The sequence below is a fragment of the Cebus imitator genome, unplaced genomic scaffold (assembly GCF_001604975.1).
Source record: "Cebus imitator isolate Cc_AM_T3 unplaced genomic scaffold, Cebus_imitator-1.0 Scaffold391, whole genome shotgun sequence".
In the NCBI taxonomy this organism is placed as follows: domain Eukaryota; kingdom Metazoa; phylum Chordata; class Mammalia; order Primates; family Cebidae; genus Cebus; species Cebus imitator.
The window spans coordinates 1,045,413-1,054,726 of record NW_016107706.1 but is presented as its reverse complement, the minus strand read 5'-3'; positions in this window follow the sequence as shown (position 1 = coordinate 1,054,726).

Here is a 9,314-nt window from a genome sequence, read left to right as displayed (position 1 = left end):
GGGGTTTCACCGTGTTGACCAGGATGGTCTCGATCTCTTGACCTCGTGATCCACCCGCCTCGGCCTCCCAAAGTGCTGGGATTACAGGCTTGAGCCACCGCGCCCGGCCTTACTTTTATTCTTTAATGAATCTTTTTTGAACTATGGATCTATCTTTATGATTTGGGGCCATAATGCCATTACTATATGATATAATAACACAGTAACAATAAAATTGAAATATGACAAATATAAATAATACCATGAAAACAGTATGAAAATGTTTTATCGGCCAGGCGCGGCAGCTCATACCTGTAATTCCAGCACTTTGGGAGGCTGAGGTGGGTGGATCACCTGAGGTCAGGAGTTTGAGACCAGCCTGACCAACATAGAGAAACCCTGCCTCTACTAAAAAAAATACAAAATCAGCCGGGCATGGTGGCACATGCCTGTAATCTCAGCTACTCGGGAGGCTGAGGCAGGAAAATCGCTTGAACCTGGGAGGTGGAGGTTGTGGTGAGCCACGATGGTGCCACTGGACTCCAGCTGGGGCAACAAGAGTGAGACTCTGTCTCAAAAAAAAAAAAGAGAAAAGAAAAGAAAATGTTTTAGCAAGTTGGACTGCAGTTGATGGTATTCTTTACTAAATATGAGCTGAGCTAAACTACTTAATTCAGTTCTGATGGCACAGGTGCATGCTACAAGACCATGATAACTACTACAAAGGTGATGAGATCTCTATGGAAATTATCATTGGTTTCACATTTGTGAAACATATGTGAACAACATTTCTTGTCTGCATAGCAGACATGCCCTGCCATGCCATGCCCTGCTTGTATCCTGTCCCTTTAGCCCTGATGGTTTCTCACTGCAAACACAGGGGACTGTCAGCCTGAGTGATGTTCCTAGTCACAGCACCATGCTCCACAGGTGCGCAGGGCAGGCTGGAAGTGCCCTGAACGCAGGCCTTAGCTGGCAGTGGGCTAGGGTGGACACTGAGGTGTGTTCCAGACAGCGTCCCAGAGGTCCTAGGGAGATTGAGCTGCAGCTGCCCACCCCAGTAATTTACTCATCAACACACCCTGCGTTGGTTCCCTTCCCTTCCCTTCCCCTTCCACCTTTCTTGCTTTCCATGAGTGCTTCCTGGGATCCAAGTGAAATCTTTGTCTCTGGGTTTGCTTCTGTGGGAAATGAGCTCAAGGCAGCTTTTCTTTGAAATATCCCTGCAGGCTCTGAGATTCATGAGCCACACTTTGGGAAAAACTGCTCTAGACAACTCTGCTCATTTCATCAATGAGCGGACTGTGGCCCAGGGTCGGGGCCCTTAAGTGCCTAGAGTTACTCTATGGTAAGGGACAGGCCCAGTGGCCCTGGCGTTCCCTGTGATGAACCAGCTTAGGCTGACATCCTAATGCCCTTGGGGGCTTCCTTGGAGGGTGTGACCTGAACTCCCTCAACCAGGTATGACACACAGAAGCCTCAGCCCTTCTTAGACTTACCTGGAAGATTCCACTGAGGACAGAGAGCTCCTGGCATAAGCTAGGGGAGGAGGGGACTAAGAGAAAAGAAAGCCAAGGCTGGAAGAGGTCTCCGGCCAGGGGAGGACTGGGCCTGACCACTCCGCACCTCCCCTCTACCCTGAGCCCCTTTCACCTCCCTTTCCGAGCTCTTGTATTTTTCTTCTGCTGCTCCTAGCCCTCACCATTGAAATGAAGGGTTTGCTGGGCCGTTCCCTCCTGGATCTTTCCTAAAGACGTCCCCACCCAAACATCTCACGTAGAGATCTCTTCCACTTATGATGGAGTTAAGTCCTGATAAACCCATCATAAGTTGAAAATAGCATAAGTCAAAAATGCATTTAACACACCTAACCTACTAAACAATATAGCTTAGCCTCTGCTACCTTAAATGTGTTCAGAACATTTGCACTAGCCTACAGCTGGGCAAAATCATCTAACACTTTTAAGGCTATTTTACAATAAACCGTTGCATATATCATGTAATTTATTGAATACTGAAAGTGAAAAATAGTTGTATGGGTACTTGAAGTAAGGTGTCTACAGAATGTGTACAGCTTTCACACCATTGTGAAGTAGAAACATTCTAAGCGGAACCATAGTCAGTAGGAGATCACCTGTGTACACACTCATGCTTCTCTCTGGGATTAGACCCTGGCCCTATGGATCTCAAAGAAACTGAGATGGATTCATGTCCCACAGAACGAGACATTTTTCTCTGAGTTTCATCTTTTCCTATTTCCTATGAGAGAAGCTTGTGACCCTGTCAACCACTTCCAAAAGAAGAAATTGGCTTCTAACCTAGTTTTCTAAATAATCTGTTAGAAATGCCTACTCTATGGACTTTTTCTTATTTCCAGTTGACAGACTAAGGCCAAGAAAGAGGTTACAGCATGAACCCATGACCTGACTCCAAGACAACGATCTTGCCATCCCAACTTCAGAGGAGACTTTGGAGGGAGTTTGTTTAAACCATAAGCTTATTCTCACAATCACCCACTACCCCAAGGTAAGTAGGGCCTGTTAGCATCATGGCCCTGCTGGTGAAGTCACCTGCTGTCCTCGCTGTGTCCTGTCTAGATCCCTCACCTCAGTTCTTATGGGGCCAGCTGAGATGTTGTCCTAAGGAACTGGAGCATCAATGCTCAGGGCCAGCTCTTGTAACAGGAAATTCATTTATATAACAGTGATAAGTCCTGCAGGGCCCTAGGCTCACATACAGAGTGATGGAGGGTCCATGGGATGAACCTTAATGAGGCTGGTGCATTCCTACCCTCCCACAGAGAGCTCATAGGCTGAGAAGTAGGATAGTTCTCATACTGCACGCTAGAGCATACTAAAGGCAGTAACAATAATGATGGCTGTGACGGTTTAAAAACATTCTTTCATACTCTTCTTTTCTTTCTTTTTCTTTTTTTTTTTGATATTGAGTCTTATTCTATAACCCAGGCTGGAGTGCAATGGCTCAATCTCACCTCACTGCAACCTCTGCCTCCTGGGTTCAAGAGATTCTCCTGCTTCAGCCTCCCAAGTAGCTGGGAGTATAGGCTTGTATCGCCATACGTGGCTAATTTTGTGTTTCTAGTGGAGATGGACACCATGTTGCCCAGGCTGATCTTGAACTCCTGACCTCAAGTGATTCACCCACCTTGGCCCCCCAAAGTGCTGAGATTATAGGCATGAGTCACTATGCTTGGCCACATGCTCCTCTTATTAAAATGAGACTCTAATATCGCTCCCCTTGAAAATGGGCCAGGATTAGTGATTTACTTCTAATAAATAGAATGTGAACGAAGTGATAGTATGTAATTCCTAAGGCTAAGTTAGAAATGGCGATAACAGCGTCTACCTAGCTTTTTCTTGGAATATTTGACTTTGAAACTCAGGCACCATATTGTGGGGAAGCCTGGGCTACCTGGCACACCTCGCATGTAGGTGTCCTGGCTGGTGGCTCCAGCTGATGCCAGCATCAATTGCCAGATTCATGAGTGAACATAGTTTCAGATGATTCTCACCTCTGGCCTTCATGTCTTTCCAGTTAAGACCTGTTCTCACCAAGTTTTACCCAAGTTATAGATTTATGAACAAACTAAATGTATTAAGCCACTAAACTTGTCAATTGGTTACACAGCAACAGATAACTGGAACCATACTAAAGTGTGTTGAGTATCTACTACGAGCCAGTGTGCTAAACACATTGCAGGGTTATAATCACATTTAATTCTCCCAACAATCCTATAGGTAGATATGGGATATCTACCTTATGGAGAACTGAAGCTCGGAGCAATTAGGTGACTTGACAGAGTCATGGAGCTTTAAGTGGCAGAAACAGGACTGGAGGCAGAGGTGTGCTGGTAAATGATCAGCGACCAATTCTCTGGGTTGGGGCAGGGGTTGGGGGAGGAGGAGAGACGTGATTTGTAGTGTTTTCCAATTTCCATGGTGTAAATTATTCCACCGTGGCTGGTTTCAAGCTGCTGGCACAGGAAGTGAAATTGGGCAGAGACGTGCAAGGCTCTGGTACACCACCCAGGAGAGGCTGCCAACCCCAGGACCCATGTGTATGGGCTTCCAAAAATGGATGGTTGGAAGATTTCTGAGGAGGTGATGGAGAGGCTGGTCGAGGGAGTTTCCCTTGAAACATAGTTTGGGCTGTGGAAAAGGCATTTTGGGCATTCATTCATCTTATGTACTCAGATGAGGGCCAGACGGTATTCTAGTCATTGATCATTAGCAGAAAATGATACACACAAGTTCCTTGCTCTCATGGAGTTTTCTTTTTATCAGGACAGAGGTAGGGAGACTCAAAGTCACAGGCTATACTGAGAAGTTTGAGCAATGGAGAAGAAAGTGGAGCTCTGACTGACCCTAGCCAGCCAGTCGGGCTCCAAGACGGGAGATGGCCTGGACTGGTGGCTCCCTTTCCTCTGCTGGCCCTTCCCTTTTCAGAAAACCCCTATGTCAGAAAAGTCTCAAGTCTGTTAGATTAGGAGTCCCCGACTCCCAGCCCAAGGGAGCAGGCAGCCCCAGGAAAGGAGAGGATGCGATTTCCCAGAGCTACCTCTTACCACTTCCCTCCCCCAATCTCATCCCTCCATCTATTGATGAGAAGCCTCCTACAGTTGGCCTGAGGCTCCTGAGGGACTGGTTCCACTGGAGTCTTTAACCAGGACCCCATCCTCCTTGGGACCTGCAATAGAGATAAGAATCAGAGCACAATCCTCAAATAATTCTCACAAATTTGGAGCAGATTGTTAACTGAAAAAAAAAATATTTTTTTTTAAAGAAAGTTTTCTATCCAAAGGATTCTGTGCTCTGCAAGGAAGAAATACCTTGTCTAAGGGTTACCTTCATCAGAAAGAGATTCTCCCTTCCAAGATGACATCATCCAAGCTTGTGTGATTTCATCTAAGAAGGGGATTTATTTTTGATATGTAAGACTGAAAATACTTAAAGCATGGCATGTAAAATTATTTGAAAGATACTAGGATGTGACGAATTAAGCTTTCTTGAAGTATTGGCTTGGGCAGGGTGGAGCGAAGGGCAGGTCATGAAGCACACAGCAGGACATAATTTAAACCAGATGTCAGAGGTCACTGCCCCTAAAGCCAGCGGCTGGGCTGACACAGGGAGAAGATGCTTCCAGCCATTCTCTTCTCAGCCCTGCCTGTCCCAGACTCTATCAGCTCTCGTTCTCAAATCCCAGGGTTACCCCCAATCCTGCTTTTCTTTTTTTTATTTTTCTTTTTTTAACTTTTATTTTGGGGTCACGGTGCATGTGCAGGTTTGTTACATAGGTGAACTTACGTCACAGGGGTTTGTTGTACAGATTATTTTGTCATCCACGTACTAAGCTTAGTATCCACTAGTTATTTTTCCTGATTCTCTTCTTCCTCCCACACTTCACCCTCAAGTAGGCCCTAGTGTCTGTTCTCCTCTGTGTGTCCGTGTGTTCTCATCATTTAGCTCCCACTTATACGTGAAAACATGTGGTATTTGGTTTTCTGTTCTTGCATTAGTTTGCTAAGGATCATGGCCTCCAGCTCCATTCATGTTCCTGCCAAGGGCATGGTCTCATTCTTTTTGATGGCTGCATAGTATTCCATGGTGCCTATGTACCACATTTTCTTTCTTCTATCTGCCACTAATGGGCATTTAGGTTGATTCCACGTCTTTGCTATTGTGAATAGTGCTGCAATGAACATAGGCATACGATGTCTTTATGATAGAATGATTTATATTCTTTTGGGTATATACCCAGTAATGGGATTGCTGGATTGAATGGTACCTCTGTTTTTATGTCTCTGAGGAATTGGCACACTGCTTTCCACAATGGTTGAACTAATTTACACTCCCACCAACAATGCTAAGCATTCCTTTTTCTCTGTAACCTCACCAGAATCTGTTATTTTTTGATCTTTTAATAATCACCATTCTGACTGGTGTGAGTTGGTATCTCACTGTGGTTTTGATTTGCATTTTTCTAATGATCAGTGCTATTGAGGTTTTTTTCATATGCTTGTTGGCCACGTTTGTCCTCTTTTGAAAAGTGTCTGTTCACGTCCTTTGCCCACTTTCTGATGGGGTTATTTGTTTCCTTCCAAGTCTGTCTTTTGATTGATTTTAAAAAACTGTGGATCTGCTTTTTCTTTCTTTTCTTTTCTTTTTTTTTTTTTTTTTTTTTTTTTTTTTTTAAAAAACTTTGGTTTTTCTTTTTTTTTTTTTTTTTTTTTTTTTTTTTTTTTTTTTTTTGAGACAGAGTCCTGCTGTCACCCAGGCTGGAGTGCAGTGGTGCGATCTCAGCTCACTGCAACCTCTGCCTTCTGGGTTCAAGCGATTCTCCTGCCTCAGCCAGCCGAGTAGCTGGGATTACAGGCACTCACCACCAGGCCTGGCTAATTTTTGTATTTTTAGACAAGATAGGGTTTCGCCATGTTGGTCAGGCTGGTCTCGAACTCCTGACCTCAGGTGACCCACCTGCCTTGGCCTCCCAAAGTGCTGGGATTACAAGCATGAGCCGCCGTACCCAGCCTGGATCTGCTTTTTCTACAAAATCAGATCTCTCTTACTGTGGGAGACCCTTTTAAAAAAATTCTATTTTCTTCCCTTTGATAAAATTCATACATATACATAATTGAAAACATCAAAAATGGAAGAAAATGAAACGTTAGGTCTCCTTTCTTCTGTTTACCTTTAGGTGTCTCCACTAGAGCCACTATTAAGAATTTTTGTTACTCTTAACATAGCATTCCAGAAATATGCTATGTGCATTATTGACACACACACCCCCTCAGCCCCCTCCCACCATCCTACTGGACCTCTCTGGAGTCTTCATCTCAGCCCTCCCACCCTTCCCCCCACCTAGACACACTTGCTTCCCTTGGCCTCGGGCATGGCTCTCTGTTCTCCTGTCTCACTGACTGCTCCTTTGCAGGGTCCTTTCCTGGCTCTACTTTATCTCTCAATCTCTAAATATCAGAGGGCTCCAGGACAGTGAGCTGTGTTCACTTTTCCATCCGCCTCACACCCTAAGAGACCCCTTCGCCAGCCTTATGGCTTTGCGGACCACCTTCACTGCTGGGTCCTGTGTCCCTAGCCTCCATGCGCCACTCCAGACCCACTTGCAATCCTTCTCCCCCCTGCTCTGGGTTGGAGACTAACCCGTATGTGCTGCATCCAGGGGTTCCCTTGCCCTCTGGCTTCCCATGGCCTTTGGAGGAGGGATGGAGAGTGAGGTCAGGATATTTGTTCTCCCTGTAGGGTTGCCATGGACTGGCTGCATTCTTCCACCAAAGGCCTCAGCTCTGTCAGTTGACAATGTACAAACTTGTCTATTAAAAGAAAAATCCCAGGCCGGTGCGGTGGCTCACGCCTGTATTCCCAATACTTTGGGAGGCCAAGGCAGGTGGGTCACCTGAGGTTAGCAGTTCGAGACCATCCTGGCCAACATGGCAAAACCCTGTCTCTACTAAAAATACAAAAATTAGCCAGGTTTGGTGGTGCACACCTGTAATCCCAGCTACTCAGGAGGCTGAGGTAGGAGAATCACTTGAACCTGGGAGGTGGAGGTTGCAGTGAGCGGAGATCACACCACTGCACCCCAGCCTGGGCGACAGAGCGAGACTCTGTCTCAAAAAAACAAAAAAGTGCAATAAAAAGATAAATCCCCTTCCTTGGGGATTTTATCCCCTTTCTTCTCCATTCAGCTGTCTTTGGCCCCAGGTTCCAGCAACTTCCTCTTCTCACTCCTTCAGAACTAGGGATGGTTGGGGCGCCACCGTGATGAGCCCTGAGGGCCTGCAGCCCCCTCCTGGCTTCTGTACATCCTGCTACTCTTTTCTAAAGGCTTCTTTTATTAAACCCTCCTCAAATGTCTCAATTCCAGGGTGCCAGCTGTCACTCCCTGGGACCCTCTCTGCAACAAATTCCAAATGGCTCTCATGTTTCCATCACTCCTGAATTCCCAACCCACGTGGGCTGCTCAGACTGATTCTTCACCCTGATCCCCCAAAATCTTGCTCATCCCACCAGCTTCCCTCTCCTGATGAAAGATAACTCCATGCTTATAGTTATACACCCATCTTTCGCTCACAGCACTTATCACACTTGATGCATTTTGTTTTCCTCCATCCTCATAAGCTGTTTTGTTCTCTGCTGTATTTCCAGTATCTGCAATGTGCCATGTACTTTGTAGGGCTGATACATTTCTGTTGAATGAATATATGCATTTAATAAATGACCAGACCAGGTGTGGTGACTCATGCCTGTAATCCCAGCACTTTGGGAGGCCAAGGGGGGTGGATTGCTTGAGCCCAGGTATTCAACGCCTGCTTGGGCAACATGGTGAGACCCCATCTCTACGAAAAATAGAAAAATATACAGGCATCATGGTGTGCACCTGTGGTCCCAGTTACTTGGGAGGCTGAGGTGGGAGGATCACTTAAGCCTGGGAGGTTGAGGTTGCAGTGAGCCCTGACTGAGGCACTGCACTCCAGCCTGGGCGACAGAACAAAACCCTGTCTCAAAAAAAAGATAAATAAATAAAAAGAAAAATTAAAAAAGACCATAACGGGGAATAAAATAAAAATTAAAAAAGACCATAATGGCGAACACAGAGCTGGCTCATTAACAGCTGCCTCATTCTTTTTCACAGCACATAGCATTCCAGGGTACCCGCGTCCCACGGCAGCTTTTTGACTGGTTTTCTGTGATGGACATCCAGGTGGGTTCTAACATTACCTATGTCAAACCATGCTGCTGAAAACTCTCCTAAGCATGTATCCTTGTATTTCTCACTAGGATAAGACTCTAAGATGTGCGATTGTTAGGTCAAAAGGTGCTCATCTAAAATTCTGATCATATTTCCAAGTTGTTCTCCAAACCAGCCAGTTCTCTCTCCCTGACAACGGTGGATAAACACGGCTGTTTCCCCATCTGCTCGGCACCATGCAGTATCACTTTCTGATCTTGCTCAATAGGGATCGGTATTTCTATGTTCAATGGGCATTTTCTCTAATATGGTAGTGAAGACTCGTTTCCTTTGGAACTTTTCCAGGGGTCACACCGGCCAAGGCCTGGTTGGAGACGCCTGGGACCCAAAGGAGCAGCCGGTCCCCCGCCCCTGGGCGCGACAGTACCCACGACTCCGATCGCTGCTCCCTCTTTTTCTGCACTTTCCTTTCTCCCCCACAAGCTTCTGATTCTTGGAACTAGGCTTGGTGACCTCACGCCAGTGATTTCATATCCGGGACTTTCTGGGAATTCTCAGCAGCACTTTTTCGTAAGAAACCTAAGAGGGGAGATGCGGGATGGGGAGGG